The sequence below is a fragment of the Bacillus rossius genome, chromosome 13 (genome assembly GCF_032445375.1).
Source record: "Bacillus rossius redtenbacheri isolate Brsri chromosome 13, Brsri_v3, whole genome shotgun sequence".
In the NCBI taxonomy this organism is placed as follows: Eukaryota; Metazoa; Arthropoda; class Insecta; order Phasmatodea; family Bacillidae; genus Bacillus; species Bacillus rossius.
In genome coordinates, this window is record NC_086340.1 from 12,877,997 (window position 1) to 12,902,121 (window position 24,125).

The window sequence follows — 24,125 nt, forward strand, 5'->3', positions numbered from 1 at the left end:
GCCGACTGCTTCGGCTATGTCCGCTACAGTTCGGAACGGCAGGTGGCGAGGTGGCGTTTCAGGAATGATTGACGTGCCAGTTTCTTGGTACACGTACCAGTTAACAGAGTTTCTGATCACGTATGAAGATAATTTCTTTTGTGTTGGTACGAAAAATACCAAGATTTAATTTTTACTATTCTACAAAAAATTAACAATAAAGCCAGTTTTAGACTTAGGCTGATAGTTAGTTTTAAAAATATGCGTAAACTGTGAGGACAATTTTTGTCATGTGAACCAGAATTTTGACTGAAGTACCAGTTTTTGTAGGTCAGTACCAGGGTTGTCTAACACCCACAGAATAGAATACAGTGTTACACAAAATCGGTACGTTTGTTTGCACGCGCGGTAACGCTATCACATAACTCGTACCTACTTATTGATTTTATTCATTTTAGTTTGGGTACTTAGAAACTATTCCATATTCGTTAGCAATGTAGGCTTTACAGTATACACCGATCACCAAAATAAGAAAGTTAATTGTGAGACTAAGAACCGAGAAAATAAAATGAATGATGAAACAGAAAAACGTAGATGTAAGTGTGGTGTGTGTGGATTACGAGTGAAGAATTTTTCCTGCAGTGCCTACACTTTTCAGGATAGATGTGACATTATTAAAGAAGGTAGGCCTAGGCCGACACCAGAAGTTACTATTATGGCAACACGTAAGAAAGGCAGTTTTGTGCGTTATTTAAAAAAAAAAATGTCTATCAAAAACATTTGTGTGCATCTCTCTGGTAAGTAAATTTAGTTGGGGGGGGGGGGGGGGTGGACATGGGATGTAAATATATTTGGCGAAGAGAAGTAAAAAGATCCAAATAGAATGTATTGTATGTAATGTAATGATAATAATATTAATAATAGTAACAATGTAATGTTGAATGAAGAATTGTGTAGAATGCTTTGGGACGAAAGAATTCACACTTGGGAAAATAGCACACAAAATACACTTAATTCTAAGAGACAGAAACAAAAAATTTCTTAAATGAAAGATATTTATTATGAGAATCGTAGAAACTTGAAAATAAGAAAAATTAAACAAATATTACCCTTGAGTTCTATTTTGCTGAATATCACTCACTTCTTCTGTATACAACAGTAAACATAGATAATGCAAAAATAATATAATAAACTGTCATAAATATTCAAATTTCAGTATGGGGGCATACAATTAGGTCAAGACATATCAGTATTATTTAGGTTTCAAAAATATCTCACAATAGCTGAAAATAAAGTCACATATCATTACAATATTAATTTTAAATTACATTTTTAAACAGAAATAAATATACTTACTTGGCAAAGTATATCTGTAATCCTATTACAAATGTTTAATAAATATATTTATCTTTCAAACAGGTTGAGCACTGAAATAATTATCCTTCACGTGTATTAGTGTTCAAGTTAACAATAGGGCATAGGGCCTATATAAATAATACACAACAATACCTTCACTTGAACAATGTTTAGATCTGATAAGAATGTATAACTCAAAATCTCAATATGTTTTCTTAAAATAAAGGTCTATGTACAACTTGTACCAAACATGGTTCTCCGACGAACATTTACTAATATGAATTTGCACATCAAATCACAAAGATTCAAGTTATCCAGTAGATCCTGATGTGCATAGCAAATTGCCACATGGTTCAAGCGCTGTTGTGTCATACTGCTCCTCAGGTACGTCTTCAGGCGGAGTAATGAACTGAAACTTCGTTCTGCTTCGCAAGACGAACTGGGCACTACGATCAAGACACGAACCAAATTTTCGATATTCTTGAACAAGGATCGCATTTCTGGCACCATTTGCTTCAGTATATTATGAGCATCGTTGACACACAAAACCTTATATTGTCGTTTAAACATCTTCAATTCAGTTTCTAGAGATGTAGCTACCTAATATCTATCTCAGGATACAGTTGTAGTAAACCAGTCTGTATTTCTCCTGAAATCAGTGTTGATTCCAGCTCTTGCAAGAACTTCAGTCCTTCCTGATCAAACCTGGATTTCAAGCCTTGTAGTGCTGCATCTATGATAGCATAATATTCTTTACGGTAATGTTGACGTACTGTTTCAGCATTGAATAAATCTGCAGGACCTGTGTAACGGCTTGGAGGTTTCTTTGACCTGGGAATCAAGATAGGCTGTAAATTATTTTCAGTCACTTTCTTGTTTGCTTCCTTCAAAATCACATCGAGAACCTCTTCTTTCCGTAATTCTTCAATAGCCACAGTGGTTACATCGACAGCTTTCATGAGACCTGACACTGTTTGTTGACGGCCTTGAAATGATTTGTTTAGTAGTTCCAAGTGTGGTAATTATTTTCTGCCCTAACAATAATCCTAGTACTGTAGTCCCTGATTCAAACACTGTAAGCAAGCCGCTAGAGTTAAACTGCTGGTTATTTTCTGCAGCAAGCTCTTCTAGTGTTTGTAATACAATATCATACCTGTCCAGAATTTATTTTATTTGTGACCCCCTGTAAAGCCATAGTAGGACAAAGGGGCTTTATCTTACCAACATTGGTCACAGGCCTTTCGGCTATGGATTCAGTGATGTGGATAAATTTTGATTTTGCTTTTATTGATTTGCACAACAATACACCAAGCTCATGTGCCCAGTGCATGGCATTTCTTGTAATCACAGAAGCATCACAACATTCTTTAGTGACCAAATTAATGCAGTGGGCTCCACAGTGTAGAAACAATGCTAAAGATTGTTTTTCCTTCATCAACGATTGCACACCTTTCTTACTGCCAATCATATTCGCCGCGCCATCGTATGTTTGTCCCCTTAACATACTGAGTGGAAGCTGCACTCGTGCTAACACATCAACAATTACTGCTGCAATTGCCTCTCCAGATGTTTTATCACTCTAAAGTCCAATAAAACTTTCGTGTGGTTGAAAATTATCATTAACCAACTGTTCTATTCCACTTATGTCACGTGTACCATCACAAACAATAGAAAAAATTGGTGTTTCCTGTGACCAAATCTTGTTACAATATACCTTACAATTTCATTTGCCATCACTTCCAGTATTTCATTTTGTATAGAAGCAGTGGTGAATGTGTCTCGTTATTTTGCTGTCCATTGTTGTAAATAAGCAAGGTCTTCAATTCTTAGCTTCAATAAATGTAACAAATTACCACTGTTTGAATCATGTCCTTGCAGTGCTAAACCTTGCCTGGCGAGAAATCGGACAGAACCAAATATCTTCAGAAGACATTCAGTAGCTACTTTTTGTTCTTTGCGTTTTGCGGAACAGAGTTGTACTTCAATGGGCTGTTACAACTGCCAATAACTCATGGTAGCTTGCACATGCAATTCTGATTTCTCATGTGTACGAAATTTGTCAAGGGCATGTTTCCAATTTTTGAAGCCTCCTGTAGTAAAACAATGTTCAATTTTCCTAACCAACAGTTTATCTTGTGACAAATGGCAATAACGATGACAATAGAAACATGTAATTCCATAAACATTTGGTTGGACATGCAACCATTTGAAATTCTTGAACAATGATACTTGAAAGTGAAGGGTACGGCCTGTGAGTTTTTGTGTAGGAAATGAGTCTGGCAAGATAGTCGGTTGGTTTGGTACCTGGAACGTGTCAACAACTGTTGACATTTGTGGATTATGCAAAAATGATTCAGGCACATCGGTGATACTGCTACAACTACTAGACTCACAATTATTGTCTTTTAACTCTGTATATGACACAATATTCTGACAAACATTTACCTACCTGTTAAGATTTTGTAGTGTCAGTTTTAGAAGGTATGCAGGTTGAATCTTGAAATTCATCATATTTACGTTTTGTTTTCACTACAAATGTATAAATTACAAATCACTAATCAATAACACAAACTACCATTGCGTGCAAAGTTGGTAAACAGGACAAAACAATATTTTTTTTTTTAATTGTTTGAATGGTTAACGGCTTTCGCCCACAACCAGAACTAAATCATTCCAATCTTTATCATTTCGTAGCAATCATATCTCTTACTGTAAATAAACATCCATGCCTTACCCGGGACTCGAACCCAGAACCCCTCGCACCGTAAGCCGGTGTGCATCCGACTACGCTACGGAGGTCGACTGGACAAAACAATAAACAAGTTAGCAAGGATACCAAATACTGATGTTATCCTGGCCAGAAATAAGTAAATGGACCAAATGGAATATAACCGATACTTCTTGAAGCTAGCATTCACTAAGCAATATGGCGCCTATGTAGCTGAGAAATTGTTTACATGAACAGCTGTTTTAAACAAAAAACAAATACACACGTGTTGTTATACTTCTAAAACCATTAAAATCATTAAAATAATGATTTTGGACTGTTAATTAGGTTAGTATAGCTACATTAAAAAAAATTGGGAGATTGTGTGAATGGTTTGTTAGGTCAGGATAGCTACATATTATATTAGAAATTCCTAAACAACCTTTAAAATGATTTGACAGTATTTTTAATGTAGCTATACTAATCTAACTAACCGTCCGCAGTGTTTTAAAGTATTTATAATGTAGTCAATTGACCTTTTTAAATATAAGTTGTCCAAAACATGCATACACGCAGCCACCATTTTTAATTAATGAATACGTAATCACCTATTGGCTCACGTTCACATGACAACATTCTCCAATTACAAGAAAAAACATTTGATACTCGCAAACAAGAAATGGCTACCTACTTACAGCTACAAGAATACAGCAACGTCGTGATTTAAGAATCGTAATAATATTAATGTAAAAACAAGCTGCAAATCAAGTAATTTGTTGTTACACTAAATTAAGAAACGTTAGCATAATTGAAAAGTATGCCGGATAACACTTACCTAACTCCACAGAATAGCAATAAATGTCAGTTTGCGCCCTACTTAACGGGTCCTGTACAGTTTCATATTAACATCAATTTCTCAAAAGTATTATGAATTTTGTATTGCTTAAGGTAAAAAAATAGTGGAAGATCCATTGCACACAATAAAGGTGTTTTCGAATTTTTATTTACACTTATCTAACTACACAGAATAGCAATAAATGTCCGTGTGCGCTTTACTTAACAGGTATTGTACAGTTTCATATTAACGTCAATTTTTCAAATATGTAGTACTATTAGAAATTTTGTATCTCAGCTTTTGGTAAAAAATAGTGGAAGGTCCATTGCACAAAATAAGCGTATTATTCGGAAAATTTTTTTTTAAGGAGGTGCCCCTCAAAGTAATATTTACCAAAATATGTCCTTTCACTAAAATAATCAAACACAATTTACCTGTGTAAGGTTATCTTCTTATGCTTTTACTTCAGTAACTGGCTTTCAGTTTTCCTAGAACTTCTGTTCACACAACCATACACACCACACGATGCCATAATATATTAATATATTGACGTCGTCCAACCGAAGGCCACCCTAAAGCCCGACCTGCAACCGCCAGTATCCGACCCCGCTAACGGAACGCGCCCCTAGCCATGGCCCACCCGAGTCAGGCGAGCGCCGCGGAACTTAGGTATTTTCAACGCCTTTCATTAATTGGCAAGACAAACCAAGGCATGTACACCGTAAATTCACTAAGCTTTAATGAACCCGCCACTTTGAATTAATAACACCGTGCAACACAAGTGCGACGTAGGAGTGCCCGGGTCACTCATGTGTAGTTTTCTACTAAAACAGCTGTGAGTGCAACCCTTGCGGCCTTCAGCCTGAATTCAATAGTGTAATATGTGATGTAACTCAAACCACCCAAATTAGCATTTATCATTCGCCACTGGAGTAGTTATCAAGAAACACACAGTCTCCATTATGACTCTAATAATTCAAATTTATTTTAGACAGACAAATATATTAAATGTCATTTCTAAAACATATTTATATATTAAGTTACGTAATCATTAAGTTTTATCGTGTGAATTTAGAGCCACTTAAATTTAGTTAATTATATAAAATTGTACGAATAACGGAACTTTAGAAACTCTGACCGACAGGGAGCTCACCCCTTCCCTCGCGACAGGGCCAGACGCCAGTACAGCGCGACTCGCGGACCGGGACGGACGCACGTCCCACGGGAAGCCATCATCTCTTTGTATTCATCGAACTTCAATCTGGTAATTATAGTCAGACCCCGAAACCTTTTTTAAATACTCCCCGTGTGCACCCGGTCCTTTTCCGGTGTAGGGCCTAACCCAGCCGCGTCAATTTAACACGCCCCACACAACGCATTACGTGGGGCCGTGCAATATACGGTACGGGCCGACTCCCGCCACCACAGACTTTGGATTAATTGCCAAGTTCACAGGCACTGGCTATATCCAATCGTAGACGTGTTCTTAATTAATAGCGAGCAGCGGTCCACACAGGTGGGCCCGCGCGTCACCGTTTACCAATTACGGGATTAGCCGACTCTAATCAAACACTCTCCCTCAACTGCAACTGGCGTGAGGGCATAATGTTAGTGACGGTGCGTCAGAGCGCCTAGTGTGTAATTGAAAATGTACTTTATGTTAGGGAATTCGTGTGATTGTAAGTGCAGTGTAATTTGCCAACGTAATTAAAAATTCAGTCCACACCCTCCGTGCGCGACATGTGAACAACAGTGCAAAGCCGTGTACATTATTTCTGAACCTCACCACTCCAGTTAGGGATCAGCGTCCTATGCTGTGTAGGGCCAGTGGGGCAACAGGCATTAAGGATCCCTAGCATCATCACCACCGCCGCAGTTCCTAGTGGGCCACACAGGGGCTTTCGGACCTCACGACCCACCTCGTGGCTAACCACCGCGTTAGCCTGGCGCCCTCCCGGACACGTTTCCCCGCAAGAGACCAGCCTTCCCGCTAGGAACACCGCCGAGTCTCGAACACGAGAACCCGGGCGACGGAAATATCATGCCTTATAGATTGTCACACTGGTTCAAAATCACACATTATACTTTTAAAACAACCAAACTTTTGAGAAATTTCAACAGATTCACCTACAACACTCAAAAATCAAATTAACGATACATAAATTAACAAACTTTAACTAATCGCAATGTAATCAAATGGCAAAATCAACGATGTTATTCACTAAGCAATATGGCGGACCTTCCCCCTCCTGACTTCAAACCCCTCACCAAAAGATGTGTTTATGTTCCATCTGGTCAATTTACTTATCGCTGATCCTGGCAAGTAGTGTAGCGTGTAGCCAACCACACTGGATGAAAAATCCGCTTAAGCACTAAGGGCAGTATTCCAAAACATCCAGGTAAGGTAGCGAATAAGCACTACCTTGTTGGGATACAACTGTAACCTATCTCGCAGACTGTATTCCAGAACGCGTCCCAACCCAATTCCTGTTAGGAAACGAAAAAAAGCAACTGTTTTAGTAAAATGTGCACTGCACGTGGCTAAAAACTGATTTCAATGCATTCTAGTGGATGTTTGGCAACCATCGATGGATTTGCTACGCCAAAATCCTACTGATAGCAGCACTATCGCGCGAATTAATTGGCGTAATTTTAATTTTCTCAGGTAATTTTAAAGTTGTTGATTATTTGTTTTTATGACAATTAAAGTATTCAAATATATTCCAGAATAGGTTTTGCTATTATAAAGTTTTATTTGACACACTAAAACGCATTATACATCCCCCGATTATAATTAAAATGACTATATATGAGTTAATGGTGCCAGATGCGATTCAGCCATCTGGGAGAAATCAACGCAAAAGTGAGCTCTGTGCATGCGCGTGATTTTGGCAACGAAACGGCAACAGATAAAACACCAAAATCGGTTGCCTATAAACAATGGATTGGCATTGTCCTATCTACAACTAGGAATATGGTTAGGGTAAAGGTGTAGCATATACAACACCTTGACGTCGTCCAACCGAAGGCCACCCTAAAGCCCGACCTGCAACCGCCAGTATCCGACCCCGCTAACAGAACGCGCCCCTGGCCATGGCCCACCCGAATCAGGCGAGCGCCGCGGAACATAGGTATAATCAACGCCCTTAACTTAATCGGCAAGACAAACCGAATCCCGCACATCTTAAATACAATACACATTAAAGAATACACCATTTGTAATTAACAACCCCGTGCAACACAAGTGCGACGTAGAAGTGCCCGGGTCACTCACGTGTAGTTTTTTAATAATACAGTTGTGAGTGCTCCCCTTGCGGCCTTCAGCCTGATTTCAGTAACGTAATATGTAACTTAAATAAAACCGTCCAAAATTATCATTTATCATTCGCCACTGGAGCAGTCATCAAGCGACGAACAGTCTCCAGTGTGACTCTGTTTTTTCAAACTTATTTCATATAAACTTATTTCATCTAATTTCTAAAACATATATGTATATTGAGTTAATTATTAAGTTTTATTGTATGAATTTAGAGCCACTAACATTTAGTTATTAATATAATTTTTTACGAATAACGGAACTTTAGAAACTCTGGCGTGACAGGATGCTCACCCCTCCCCACGCACCAGGGCCAGACGCTAGTACAGCGCGACTCGCGGACCGGGACGGACGCACGTCCCACGGGGAGACATCATCCTTTGTCTTCACTGAACTTCACTTTGGTAACTATTGTCTATCTGCAAAACCTTTTTTAAATACTCCCCGTGTGCGCCCGGTCCTTTTCCTGTGTAGGGCCTATCCCAGCCGCGTAAACATAACACGCCCCGCACAACGCATTACGCGGGGCCGTGCAATATACGGCACGGGCCGACTCCCGCCATATAAGACTTTCATTAAAATGCCGAGTGCACAGGCACTGGCCACATCTAATCGAAGACTGTTGACGTCCCTCGGCTTCTGGTCCCTATTTCCCTGCTTGCTAGAAATGTCCGTTATGCCCGTACTGCTCTCGTCGGAGAGGTGTGGGTCCAGGCCGACGTGGCCGGGACCTGGAAATGCGGGACCTGGAGGGATGGTGAGGTAGAGTGACAGGTAGATCGAAAGGACCACTCGCTGTTTATCGGTTCACGAGCTCTTTTATTGCGTTCAGAGAGCTTGCCGCGGCCTGGCGGATCCGTCGCGGGTTGCGCGCCTCTCCCACGATGACCCGGACTCCCGGTGACCGTCTCGTACGGCCCACTCGTCCCGACGCGTACTGGCAGTTCACCCACGTAACAAAGTTCCTGATAGTCAACTGTTTTGTTATGGCACGTGACGCGTGCGCGGTCCCTACGTACTGACTCGTAACGTCGGCGATGGTTCGGCAAAGGGTAACTATGTCCCACACAAAGACACGTGATGCGTGCGCGGTTCTTACGTACTGGCTCGTAACGTCGGCGAAAGTTCTGCGACGCGTAACGAAGCTTACGCGTCCCGTAATGACCGGCTCGTGACGTAACTTACGTACTCGCAGCTCGGGCACCCAATCGCGTGGGCGGCACGACGTAGGCAGCACGGCTGCTGCGAAAGATGCTCGTCCTACGGCTGAGTCGCCGGACCGTGAGCTCGACACCCGTCTCGCGATCAGCGCGGAGCGGAGCGCACGTCCGCCGCTGCTCGAGTCCTGAGTTCAACTGCTCTCTCCCGCCCGTCCGCGGGCCGTCGCGCGCGGGCTGCGGGGGAGGGGAGGGGAAATCGGCCGGCGTGGGAGAGCGCTACCCCTCGCGACGCGGATGAGCGCCAGGCCGCGCTTACATACAGACACTGCGATACGTTTACAAGAATTACACGTTAGTTGGTACATGACAATTACATTACTTACACACTTAAAACAAAGTCACAGTCATTTGGAAAGAAATATATACACATAGAAATATTTACATATTGACCCTGGCTCACTGGCGTGCTAGGGCGCACACGGGTGCGTCCCTGGCCGATGCACACACTGGGGTTCACTGGGGGGGGGGGGGGAAAGGGAGGACGTTGACGAGGCATAACGGCCTGAAGGAGCCGAGGAGACACTTGGGTCAACGTCACTGTCATTAATTTAATAGCGAGCCGCGGTCCACACAGGTGGGGCCGCGCATCGCCGTTCACAAATTACGGGATTGGCCGACTCCAATCAAACTCTCTCCCTCAACCTCGACTGGCGTGAGGACGTAACTTTAGTGACGGCGCATCAGAGCGCCCAGTGTATAATGACAGTGTACTTTATGTAGGGAAATCGTGTGAATGTAATTGCAAGTGTAACTACTATGTAATTAAACATTCACTCCGCACACTCCGTGCGCGACGTGTAAACGATAGTGCAAAACCGTGTACGTTATTTGCAAACCTCCCCAATCCAGTTAGGGATTAAGTGTCCTATGCTGTGTAGGGCCAGTGGTACAGAAGGCATTAGGGACCCCTAACATCACGACCACCGCCGCCGTTCCTAGTGGGCCACGCAGGGGCCTTCGGACCTCACGACCCACCTCGTGGCTAACCACCGCGTTAGCCTGGCGCCCTCCCGGACACGTTTCACGCAACAAAACAGCCTTCCCGCTAGGAACCATGCCGAGTCTCGAACACGAGAACCCGGGCGACGACAAATGGCGCCCCTGCGTGTGGCCAAATTTTTGAACAAAATACGTGAAAACTGAACAAACTGCAAGAAAACGGCCATTTTGGACGCGCGCAGATTAGGCAGGCTGATGCGCCAGGAGCGACAAACAAAGGTTATCTCTCCCCCTCCCCTTGCGCACGACATTCCAGCGAAGCGAGCGACGCGGGCCACTGACGTCACCACCAGCACCCCGCCACACCCCTCCTCCTCCGCGCCCGTTTCCGTCCTCCGCTTTGTGCGACTGTCCGGGCGCTCTCGCCCGTCGCTTCCCATGCCCATCCGCATCCCCTCCTCCGCCGCGGGCATCTTCGAACTCCGCTTTGTGCGACTGTCCAGGCGCTCTCGGACACCTCCACGCACGGCTATCCGCACTTCCCCTCCTCCAGCTCTTCCGTTTCCATCCTCCGCTTTGTGTGGCTGTCAGGGCTCTCTTGGCCGTCGCTGCGCGCGCCGATCCGCAACCCCGCCTGCGCCGCGGCCATTCTCGGCCTCCGCTTTGTGCGGCAATCCGGGCACCTGCCCAGCCGGCGAGCGCGAACCTGCGGGCAGACTTGCCCCGCGCGCACAGAACCATGAGTGAAAACCACGAATCGACACAGCTGAACACGCACCATAACAAGAGATGTATGCGGAAGAAAGGCATCGGGTGTTACCACCCCTGCCCGAGTTGGTACTTGTATAGCAGGACCGCCGCTGGGTACGTGTGTGGCTATTGTCAAGAGTACCGCATGTACGGGGTGATGATGTGTGGAAACCTGTCGTATCCTGGAGGAAGTAGCGTGGGCTACCACTGCGACGAGTGTGCCGGCCTATGGCATCGTGACTGTACCAACGAGCGTGAAGGGACTTTGCGGCGCGAGTCCTTCACCTTCACGTGCGCGTGATGCACCGCAAAGCGAGCCACCCAGGTGCGGTATTCGGCAGCGACGCTAACATGTCCTCCCCTATGATACGCCGCGACGATTCACAACATCCAGAAACCACTCACGCCGACGCATGACGTACCATGGGTGCCAGTATCACGAACGGACATCCCGACGACATCCGCACCGTCATGTACAACCGTTCCGACGCCGACGACAATAATCCTGCCGCCAGCAATCCCGCTCCCGTCGCCTCCTGTCCCGGAGCCACCAACCTCGGTATCCCTCATAGACCTGACGCCTCCCGACACAAGTCCGGAAACACAGTCACCAGTGAGACCACGCTTCATCGACCTGATGCCACTCACACCGACGCACTACGTACCAAGGACGCCTGCCGTCCCGACACCGACGCTCGTCACCCTCTCGCTGCCAATCCCGCTCCCTCTGCCTCCGGGCTCAAAGCCACCAGTCTCAACACCCCTCGCAGACCTGACGCCACTCAACCCGACTGTGACGACGCTTGACCCGCCGAAGCCGACCGAACGACGCCGACCGTCCCACCGCAGTCTGCCACGCCGTCCCGAACCTGCCCCGTGTCGGAGACATCTCACGACGCCGGAATGGCCCCGCCACCGCACCTTATCACCGTCACAGTGCCGCGAAGGACCATTCCGACGCAACCCGCGTCGTCTCCAACACACGCCTCATCAAGGACACCACCAGACTCGACACCGACACGTCGTGCCACATTGTCGCCACCGCCTAGCTTCAACGTCATGCAGCCGTCGTCACTGCCACATGAGTACGCAGTCTCAAAAGGGATACTGGACAACGAAATGCCCAGGGCCACGACGCCGAGACGCCTGAGCGAGACCCCGCCGCCTGGATTCGCCCCGCGGTGCCAGCCTGGCTTCGAGGCACAGTCGATTCAACCCACCAGAACGAGACAGATGCGCATGACGCCGACACCATCTTCGTCACCACCTGAAGCGACATCAAAAATGCTTGAGGCACCACGATGCTGCCCCTCGGCCAGCCTGCCACAGCAGTCACCGAGACAAAACGTGCTCCGGTCGCCACAGGCGCCACGACACCGCCCCTCGGCCAGCCTGCCACAGCAGCCACTGAGACGACGCACACTCTGGCCTCCACAGGCGACACGACGCCGCCCCTTGGCCAGCCTGCCACAGCAGCCGCCGAGGCGATGCGCACTCTGCCCTCCAAAGGCGCCGCACCACCACACCATGACGTCACCGCAGCTTCTGGGTCGCCTGAGCTCCCTGCATCCGCCTGATGCAATGCAGGTTGACGCCACGGCACCTGGCCACCCGACCGCCCCACCACCGCACGTGACCGTTACCCAGACTTTGACACCTGTCATCCGTCTGTCACGACGGGTCGCGAAGCGCCCGCATGTCGGCGAGGCTGAGCCGGGCCGTGCCTTGCGCCGCCCGCGCTTGCTGCCTGTCAGTCGCGAGCCACCTGACCTTGGTCGCCGCTTCCCCTGCCGGCCAGCACCCTGTCCACCACCGCACCGCCGCACGCTGCGAGACACCGCAGCCACACTCGGAGTAACTGTCAACCCCCGAGAACGAGTCCGGGGAGGTGCTTAGGGCACAACCACAGAACAAACACGCTGACACCACCCCCATGGTGACGGAACTGGATGATGAGGACGAGGACGCCTCTACTCCAAACCCGCCCGGCATACCGGAACGGGAGAGGAGGCTGTACCCATTCATGCCGTGCTAGGTGCCGAGGGACCACGCCAACAGGCCAGCACCCGGGTGTTCGACGTGGGACGACCTTAATAATATCAAATTTGAAATAAATAATGTTATATAGGGAGGGAGAGGAATTGCAAATCGAAAATATACTCAATATGGCCTACTAGGCCATATTGGTACCTATTGTTTCATAAAGATTTTTTAGGTTAGAAAACATTGTTATTAATTTTGTTGCATACTGCTATGACACTACTTTAATCTGGACACTATTTACTGTCAAAGAACACATTAACAATTTTCATACAATTTATTATATAATTGGATGGTCTCTGGGTAAAAGGTAACAAGTCAAGAATTCACTTTTTGCAGGAGAAACAAAAAACTCTTAGATAAAAATTGAATTTAAATACTTAAAATTTTCTTGCATTATTCTGTTATTTACCAACATAGTTGCAAATGATTAAAAATGCATTACATATTCTAAGTACCTATACTTAAGAGTTTAAGTGACTAGTTGACTAAAAGTCACCAAAATGTGACTTGTTACCTTTAACCCGGAGACCGTCCAATTATTATAAACAAAAGTTACCAACATTAAATTTATAATCGACAAATGCCTTGTAACAAATAAACACACTTACTCGTTGCACCAACAGCTCATGGATACTATGCACCTGGTAAACGAAACACACTCTTCTTGTTACTTTTAGAAAAGGGTGCTGGTGCCATCTTTTGTATAGATGGTGACATTACGAAGAAATAGTCAATAGGCCATATTGAGTACCTACTAGGCCATACAGGGTACAGGTCATAGGCGTGCGCAGGACTTTAGTAGTGGTGGTGCCAGATTAGACAACAGCCCTATCATTCATGGACCCGAGCCTAAGGCGAAGGGGGGGGGGGGGGGGGGGGGGGGTCCGTGGGTCCTCCCCCGGAAAAATTTGGATTTGAAAGCGCAAAATGGTGCTATTTAAGGTGTTTCCGAACAAAAACATTAAATACACAGATATAAAAATCTTAACATTTTTTATGACAAATTATGGCTTTGAAAGTTATAATCACCAGGAAAACTACTAAATTATTTACATTTTTAAGCTTTGTTGAGCCATAAAGTAAATTGCACAAATTGTTTGCACGGAATTCATGCTGGTGGTTTTGAAAAACCGTACTTACATGTTTTCTGAAGTCGCCAAATAAATGCAATACACAAATCAAGGGAGTTTTTGTAACATACCTCAAATATGTAAAATATTAAAATAATAAAAATACACAAATAAGAGTGGGCAAAAGTTTTAACTTTTGGAAAACAACAAAAATGTTTTGTCGGCGACTGCATATAAGTCATCGAGTAAGCCTATCCTTTTAACTAACTAAATTCTCTTTTTTTAAATAAACCCTGGCGGACGGCGGCTATTATTCCGTGCGCCTGCCGAGTGGAGTGAACAGTGGACACCGAGCACGCATTCTATGTAATTCGAGGAGAACTAGGAGAAGTATTTACATTTCAGAAGTTTCGTAGCCGCGGCCCGCGTGTACAACACAAGTAATTGCACCTGGCTTGTTTCCGTGTGTATAGTTGGTTCGATTGATAATTGATATACTGATAGTGTTATGAGCACATGTCTGTAACTCGACACGATTGGAAAACATATTTTTTTTTGGAAATAATACGGTTTTTTGTAAGTATGTATTATTTCTGCATGTAAAAAACAAAATAACGTTAACCCTAATGGTGGTGCCAAGGCACCTGTGGCACCTACCGTGCGCACGCCTATGGTACAGGTACCTTACTAGCTTTAATTGCGACTTATGATCCAGTATTGTCGCAGCATCTCGAGACGTCCCCGGTATTTTCTGGTATATCATGCAACATTCATAATGATCTAATAGAATCCATTCAGAATGTTGTGTTGGCTGAAATTAAAAATGAAATTGAAAAATCAGTTTTTGTGTCAAATTTACTCAACGAGACATCGGACTGTGCTAAACTTTCTCAGTTGTCCACTGTTTTTAGATTTGTAAGTAGTGATGGAGAGATAAACGAGCGATTTTATGGATTCACTGATGTTAGCTGTAATAGGTCAGCGAGAGCCATAGCCGGCCATGCAATTGACGTAGTTGCATTAGCTAACTGTGGGAGCAAACTTGTCGCACAGTCTTATGATGGAGCTGCAGTTATGGCAGGAAATTTAAATTCCGTACAGAAACTGGTACTTGACCAATCCCCGAGTGCTTTGTTTGTATATTGCGCAGCACACATTTTGAACCTTGACTTAACGCAGTCTGTAAATAACATTAGCAAGTGTAGAGTGTTCTTCAGCACCCTATCTGGACTTTCTGCTTTTTTTCGCACTCTACTAAGTGGGTAGCATTGCTAGATAAGATAGTTGGGAAACGGCTGCCAGGTGTTGCACCAACAAGATGAAATTATAATGTTAGACTTGTTAACACTGCATTCAGTAATCGAGATTCCCTTTTGGAAATGTTTACCACGATAACAGAACATCCACAAGAATGGGATAGTGACACTATTTCTTCAGCAAAAGGTTTCATCAGTTTTCTAGAAACTTTTGAAAATGTGTTTTTCCTAGTTCTATTTTCTAAGATTTTTGACAGCACTGGACACCTGTATAATATACTGCAGACCAAACAACTTGACATCAGTTTCTGTATTCAGAAATACAAGAAACGAAAGCATTTCTCTGTCAACTCAGAAACGATTTTGAAAGTGTTTTCCGTGACACGCTAAAATTCGGCCTAGAACTAGAAAATAAACGTCGGAAACACAATGAAGTAGAAGACCCAACACGAGAGTATTCGAGGCTACATGCCGAAATATTAGACAATATCATCACACATATAGAAACTCGTTTCGAAAACATCAATAAATTAAAATTTTTAGAACTTGTAAATGCTCCAAAATTCCAGCAGTTTTCACAGAGATTTCCTGAGATCCAGTTTAAGTCCCTAATCGAATATTATGGCAGTTATTTTGAACTTGATAAGCTACGGTCTAAACTTAAAGTTGTGTATAGTCGAGATGCTATGAAAACCAAAAGTGTTCAAAATTTTCTTAAATACATTCATGACAATTATTTACAAGATGCTCTTCCACAGTTCCATAAATTATGTGTGTTGGTGGCAACAATACAGTTTACAACATCATCTGTGGAGCTTTCATTTTCTACATTAAAACGAATAAATACTTACTCACGAAACAGAATGGGGCAAAACAGACTATCTGGTCTCGCACTTTTCTCTATAGAGAAGAAACTTTTGTCAAAAATAAAACTGACAGTTGATTTTTATGAATGTGTCACGGCTGAATTTGTGAGGAAAAAGGAGAGAAGAATGAATTTTGTGTACAAAATTTAGGGTAGTTTTGTTGTTTATTGTATAAAATCTATACAGAAGGCCTATATTAACCTATAAGGCAAGTACCCTCGAAGAGTGTAAACTGCTTTGAGGCGTAGTGATTTAAACAGCTGGGATGTTGCGCATCATAGGTGAGTTTGTGAAAATCATTAAAAATGTTAAATCTAAATCGTTATTTACTGTTTTTGTAGATACCCTTTTGCATTTAAAAAATCTAATGTGTTGTCATAAATATTACTGGAATAGTATAATTTGTTATACTAAAGATTTAATTAGTATTGCAATGGAAATGATATTTTCTGTCAATGAGAATTGTAATGCATGTTGTAATTCTCCCGGTATGAAACTAATACAGATATTTACTGGGTAAGTCTTCGGGTTTGATAAAGGTATCTTTGTTAAATTCTTCACTCAAACAAATTATACCAAAAAAATATTAATATGTCTACCAGGTGTATATTATATGTTTAGGCACTAAAACCACTTAAATAGCACCAATTTGCCCCTATAAATTCAATTTTTCTCGGGAGAGGACCCCCGGACCCCCACCCCCCACTTTATGAATGGGAAGGATGTTCCTACACCAGTAGTAGCTTTCCCTTGTGGAAAACTCACCCCTCGCCACTGGAGCTAACATACATTAGCAAGCTTGCTGCAAGCAAACTTACTTAACCATAAGCTTGCTGCAAGTTAACATACTTACCACAACAAGCTGACATAATAAAACAAGCTAGCTTCAATTCAACATAAGTACTTACCACAACAAACTTTCTGCAAGATAATTAATATAACAAGCTTTCACAAGTTAACATACTTACCACAACAAGCTTGCTGCTAGCTAACATACCATAATAATATTTCCTCAAGCTTGACAGCTTCTCATGGCAAGCTTTAATCAAGCATTTTTGGCTATTTATGTGTAATGGGACAATAGATTTCAGGGATGGTTTCATAGCTTCAGGTGTCTATCTTTACCTTCCTTTCAATGCAAGAATGCTGAAAAAAAGGTTCCGGTTCCTATGATAGTGATATATGACATTTAGCCAATATTTGGAAAGTCCAGACATTTCATTAAAGTGCTCTACCAGCAACCAGCCACATCGATCGGCACTACTGTAGAACTACAGGACACACCAGTGGTGGCTGGTGTAGCACCAGAGGATTCACCAGGGGTGGCTGCTGTAGTAGCAGAGGATTCACCAGTGGCTAAGCAACAAAAACTTTCCTCCCAATCTACTGAAGCGAAGCAAAATCAACATCCACATCTAACCAACCAGTGCCAACAACACCTGCTACAGAAGACACATTGCATTCTTCAGACATATCAGAAGCCATCTCCCAACCAAGCTGCAGCTATTTATTGCCTATTCTCCCTGTTGCTGACCTTAAGACTAAGCGTAAACACAGGAAGCTCCCTTCATTGGTAATATCCAGTTCACCAGTAAAGCGAGTATTAGAAGATATAAAAGCCAGTAAAGAATAAACTGCAAGGAAGAAAATAGATCGTCTTGAAAAGAAAAAAATTGGTTGTCTGTAAAGTCGGTTTACAGACGATAGTTTAACGTGACAACGTCATAACAAAAAATTAATGAAATTATTGAGCCAGAAGAAAAGGAAATATCATATTCGGCCTGAGACTGAGCCGTAATAGGTTTTTGTAACCAAACCATTTAGGATTTAAAAATATTATATTCTTTGAGGAAGAATTTTTTTTTTAATTTTTCTATGTTTTGTATGATAAAATCTACCTTTGCATACTTTTATGAATAAAATTGAATCATTTTTATTGTATTATCACTATTTTGTATGGATACAAAGGAGTGAAATGAAATCTACAATTTAATTAATAAATTTACTTTTATTTGCATTCATTAATTCAAATATATTTATTTAGCCATTCTAACCTCACGGCCACGAGGCCATGTTGAGAAAATTGTTTCAGATGGTATAAATTAATATTCCATGCAAGATATTTGTTTGAATTTCTTTTAACTAGCATATTCTCTGTTGGACTCGAAATATTCACATGTTCGTGGGCTCATAACTATAATACGGTGTGTGATTTAGTTGATCAAATAATAACTCATGACAAATAATTACCAATGTCAAACTAAAGTGTGAAAAGTATCACACCAGCAATAAATATTTAGTTACACAGCTAAAACAATACTCATAAAAAACAGTTTAAATATACTGATTTACACTAGTAATTAAAATAATACGTACTTGTAAGAACGCCATTTCCTTGCGAATATACTCCTGTGGCGCGGTGCACAACAATAACCTCGGTTTGCCGCCACGTGCCGGCCGAGTTCTCTGTACTGTCCGCAACATACCAGAGAGATGCCACGCATGCGTAAGTGGGACATCCGTAGTGGGACATCCGTAATGGGACATCCGTAGTGGGACAATTACGTGCGTGCAGCCAGCGTTCATCGATTTATTAGACGTTGTCACGTCAAAAACAAAACAAGAGAGCTCCAAGGAACAAATTATCAGCAAAAGCAAAGAAACTAGCTAGCACAAAGAATGACTCGGAGACCTCAGACAATGAAAGTGTTGTCTACATGGAAACAGAAGATGAAAAACAACTTTATGAGGAGAGAGACTGTATTCTGTGTGGGGAGAGTGGGAAGAAAGATCTGTGGTATCAATGTTCTATATGTAAAGACTGGGCTCATGCACAGTGTACTGGTTGGGATAGAGCGATTGCTAAAGTTCGAGGATGGGAATGTGATTTTTGTAAATAATTTTTGTAAGTGCCTATACATTTTTGTTTTATTATTCATTATGATAATTATAGTTATAAAATATTTAAATTTGATATGTATTTTGATTAGAAAAAATTCACGAATGAATATGTAACACTAAAAGTTATAAGTCCAACCATTTTATTTTCAGTTTACAAGTCATGCCTACTTTAATATATATTTTTGTGAGTATTTGAACTTTTTTTTAGTTAATATACATAAATGTCTTGTTAAATAAATATTGTTTTCTGCATTAAAATCACATTCGTCATCTTGCCCTCACTGGTTCGTCATCTTACCCACCTGTGCGGGTAAGATGACGAATATGCATAATTTTATAAAATCATTTTTGCTTTTTAAAATTCTCACACTATGCTGTTTGAACCATTAAAATTTACAAAAGGGATAATTATACTTGCATATTCTATAGAAATATAAAATCTTTGTATATCCCAAAGGCTATAAAGTAAGTATGAACCTTACATTCGTCATCTTACCCTCCCTTCCTTGCCTAATCAGTTATACCACGATAAACCGTATTTCAGATGTGCAAAAATAACCAAAGCTATGTGGTGTACAAAGTTATAATATCTCTCTTTTATTATTGCAAACTATTCCTTGTCAACTGTTTTCCAATAGAATATTTTGTAAAAGTACTGAATAATCAATTCTGTGAGTTGTCCAAAGTATTTTTCGTCTTTATTTACTGTTCTTGTTACTAATGTATCATCGTTGTTAGCCAACAGTGTCCGTCTGTGCTGACATAATTTTTTTACCAATTCTTTCTACGTAATTTTATATGTTTTAAATGTTTTGATGTTCCCTGAGTTTCGCTTGTTTCTGTATATTCTTATGACATATATTATAATCAGCAATGGTGTATGTCCTAAATTATATATATATATAATCAATCTCCCCAATTGGAAGAACCATTAAAAAAAGAAAAATTAAAGTATTAATTTGGTATTTTAAACCCGTACGTTTGCAAAAAAAAAGTAATTAAAAATTATATATTATTTCGTAATAATCTCAAAATATCAAGTGTAGTATGTATGGAGAATTTAATTTCATAACAAAATTATTATATCTACTCAAGTTGTTGAACTGAAGGAAAGGTTGGAACATAATTTAAAACAAAAAAATTATAAGAAAAGTGAAATCCCTTGTTGTAGGATATTTTTTGTACAAAATATTTTTTTTGGATGAAATAAACATACTCAACAATTAAATGAACTTTTGATACTGTAAAAGTTAAAACATAATACTTGTTTTACCTATACTATTACACGTAGAAATATTACACATCCAAAATGCCGAATTATAATTTTTGTTACAATTAAAATTACAAATAATTAAATAGCGATGTCACTGCTATGTGCACAAATATTAAATAAAAACTTTCTGTAGTTGTGTACTCAAAGAAGTTCATGTTTAATAATCCCGATGATTTAATTAAGTTGCTGAGGGTTTCATTGCATGAAATAAAACATTTATGCTCCTGCTTAACCCTGATGTAAGCTTTTACCAAGAATTCTGTACTCAGTAGTACTGGAAGTTCCAATAAAATACAGTTGTATTCAAATAATGTGAATATTTCTCAATAAGTAAGCAAATCTCACAAAACTAGTGTCATATAAATGCTTAGTCTTCAGAAACTGATGGAATTAAGGTCAGTACTATCATTTCCTAAAATTCCGGCGATGTCAGTATGATGTATCTTTTAATTTGACATCTTCAACACTATCATTGATTTAGTACTTAACTTAAGATTTTGAAAATGCCTATTTGCAAACAGTTGTTTGAGTTGCTTTCCAATATTAGCTGCGCAAAAAAAAAAAAAGCCAAAAATGAAATAACAAGCTTAAATTTTCTGTGGCTTTAAAACCAAATAAATAAAATGTTATGCTTATAAGCGCACACACACACTTTTAATATCTAACATTTATTTCAAAATAACTTTACCATCGACAGTGCAAGCTCTTTACATATTTTTTTCTAGATAATTTTTGTACAGCGGGACTGTAAGTTTGTTTGCTGAAAATCAACTAAAAAATTGCCAGACTAGTTATAGAAATTATATTTCACTGTTATGAAATTACACAATTCATGTTGAACGAAGAACATAAGAATACATAAATTTGTTCGTTACCGAGGTTAGATGTTACTGCACGTAATGCACGTGTTAATGACACACGAAACTACAGTAAACTCGTGGAATAACATCATGTCAGTGTTAATAAGACTGCCAATTGTCGCTCTACCGCTCTGGTTCTGGGGTAGAGCGCCTGCCTTGTGATTTGTAGGACCCGGGTTCGCGCCCCGGCTCCTCCAAGGCGGATTGCCCAGAGAATATGGTGGCATTTTCTCTGGTGGGAATACAATCCCTTGTAACAAGTCAGGTGGGTGGAACAGAAAAAAAACCTTCCAGGTGGCTTCCAAATGGGGAGCCCGTTTCTTTTCTTGGGCTCCCCATGCGGTGGCCATTCCGGGGGTTTCTCCGGGGGAACGGAGTTTTGCAAAAATATTTTTTAGTTTTAAGCGTTTTAGTTTTAAGTGACTGTAGCGTTATATTTACAACATGTTATAAATAAAGCACAAACAAACATTTAAAACATTAAATTTTTTTTTTTGCTTTTGTACATAAAATATTTAAATTGTATATCAGTCCGTGAGTTATTGTATACCGAAGTTGTGTGTTCAACCATTTATCAGTATACATTTTCTTGAAATATTATTGACAGTTAAATTTTAGTCACAAACTATTGACCAATACCTCTGTTATGTAGTATTTTAGAATTTTTTTGACGAAAAAAATATTTATAGGCACATGAATTTTATTCCTAATAACCACGTGAAACCACGTAGTTTTCAATCAGGAAGATCGTCTTTAACACACACAGTATTATGTATATAAATGTTTTGATCATCTTACAAATTGACACTTTGCAGTCAAATTTGCAAATGCATTTCAATTTCATGATATTAGGTGTTCCGCAAAGTAGTAGTTTATCTCAAATACTCTTTAATTTTTAATAAATAAAATTCTATGTGTGTGTGTGCGCGCCAGTATAACATCCAGATATAAATAAAATATTATATTTATTTCAACATGAGCAAAGCCTTTTATACTTTCAAACCCATTCTTATTATTAAATCATTATCAATTTTAGGCTTCGTCAAACAATACGTGGTATACTTATATTTGTTTTAATTATCTTAAAAATAGACGCTTTGTAGTCAAATTTGCAAATGCAATTTCATGGTATTAGATGTTCCGCAAAGTAGTAGTTTATCTCAACTACTCTTTAATATTTAAGAAATGTTATTCCCACTGTAATCGGAATTTATCAAGAAAAGATGCTGAAAGGAAAAATAAAGGAAATATGTTTGTAAAACTATTCAGCAAGTGATTCGTATAATCGATGATAGATATTTGATTACCGTTTATTTATATGAAAACTTGTTCATAATTATATTTCAACTTTATAGCTAAACGCCAGTTTTTAAAATAAATCACAAGTCATCTACACGTGAACTGTTTCGTCGACTGTTTATAAAGTGAAGTGAAAAGTTAATGTGGTTTTCATTGCTTATTACAACAACAATTTCGGCAATAAAGGTTAATTATTCTTGCATTTTAAAAATCTGATTACTAGTATAATTTCAAGTATTTATTCTTTTAATATTAAAATAAAAATGATTCAATTTTATTGATAAAAGTATGCAATCATTTCATCAATGTTTTGTTATGACGTCACGTTAAACTATCGTCCGTAAACCGACTTTACAGACAACCAATTTTTTTTATTTATTAGAAATTTGATTATAATAAAAATACATTAATAAACATGAAAAACAAAATTATGATTCACTTCAAAATAACTGCTCAGAGTATCAATAGTTATTGGTGAATCAATCAATAATAATTAGTCAACATTAAATATTACTCACTGTTGAAATACACCACAAAGAAAAAACTATGCATATTACTGTTTCTTCAGAATTATGTCATTTGGAACATGCCAAATCTCTGAACGAAATACGAAAATCATAAAAGGTAGCGCTATCTATGCCTCAACATGCCTCTATGTCCTAACAATCCCTGCTGGTAGAACAAGGAGGAACGTGAGCGCACTGGTAGAAAATATAAAATTCAAGTCATTCACAGCTGACTTCATAGGATACCTATACCTATTTTCTGAAACAAGTGCATGCGAACTCTCTCTGTCTTATAATTTCGTTCATCTGTCTCTCTCGATTCTTTTTTTTTTGTAAGGGTGGCGGGGCGCCGGACCAATCATCGCACAAGGAGGAAAACAAAAATGAGCTCAGCAACGTGTATAGCATAGTGCTCTCTTTATAACGCTTTGGCCAAGTACCTATTCCCTGTACTTTTTTGCGACAGAAACGTTTCACAACAATGTTTCACGATAACGTTGCATTGACATTCGGCCTTTAAATTCTACTCGGACCGCGTCCAAAGAAATTTCACTTCAAAATCAAAATTTTTGCTCGGGGAGGGGTGGAGGCTATGGACTGCATGCCCCCCCCCCCCCCCCCCAAATGTCTGGAGCCACGCTTGTCCTGGAATGGAAATCACTATGGACCTAAGATCACCGAGTGTTACTCACTATAATATGTTAGAGAAATCCACTGCATGAAGCAGAGACCCATAGCTGCCGCAGTTTCCAACAAAATATCAGCGGAATTTGAGTGAATTTGGAGCGGATGGAAAATAATTCATACTTAGAGCGAACATCCTTAGAGAACAGGTGTTTTAATTTCAGGCCTCGCATCTGGTTTGTTCAAATGAAAGACACTTAATATTATTTTTTTTAGGTTAAAATTCTTTAGGTACCAGGAGAATGATTTACTATATAAGTATATA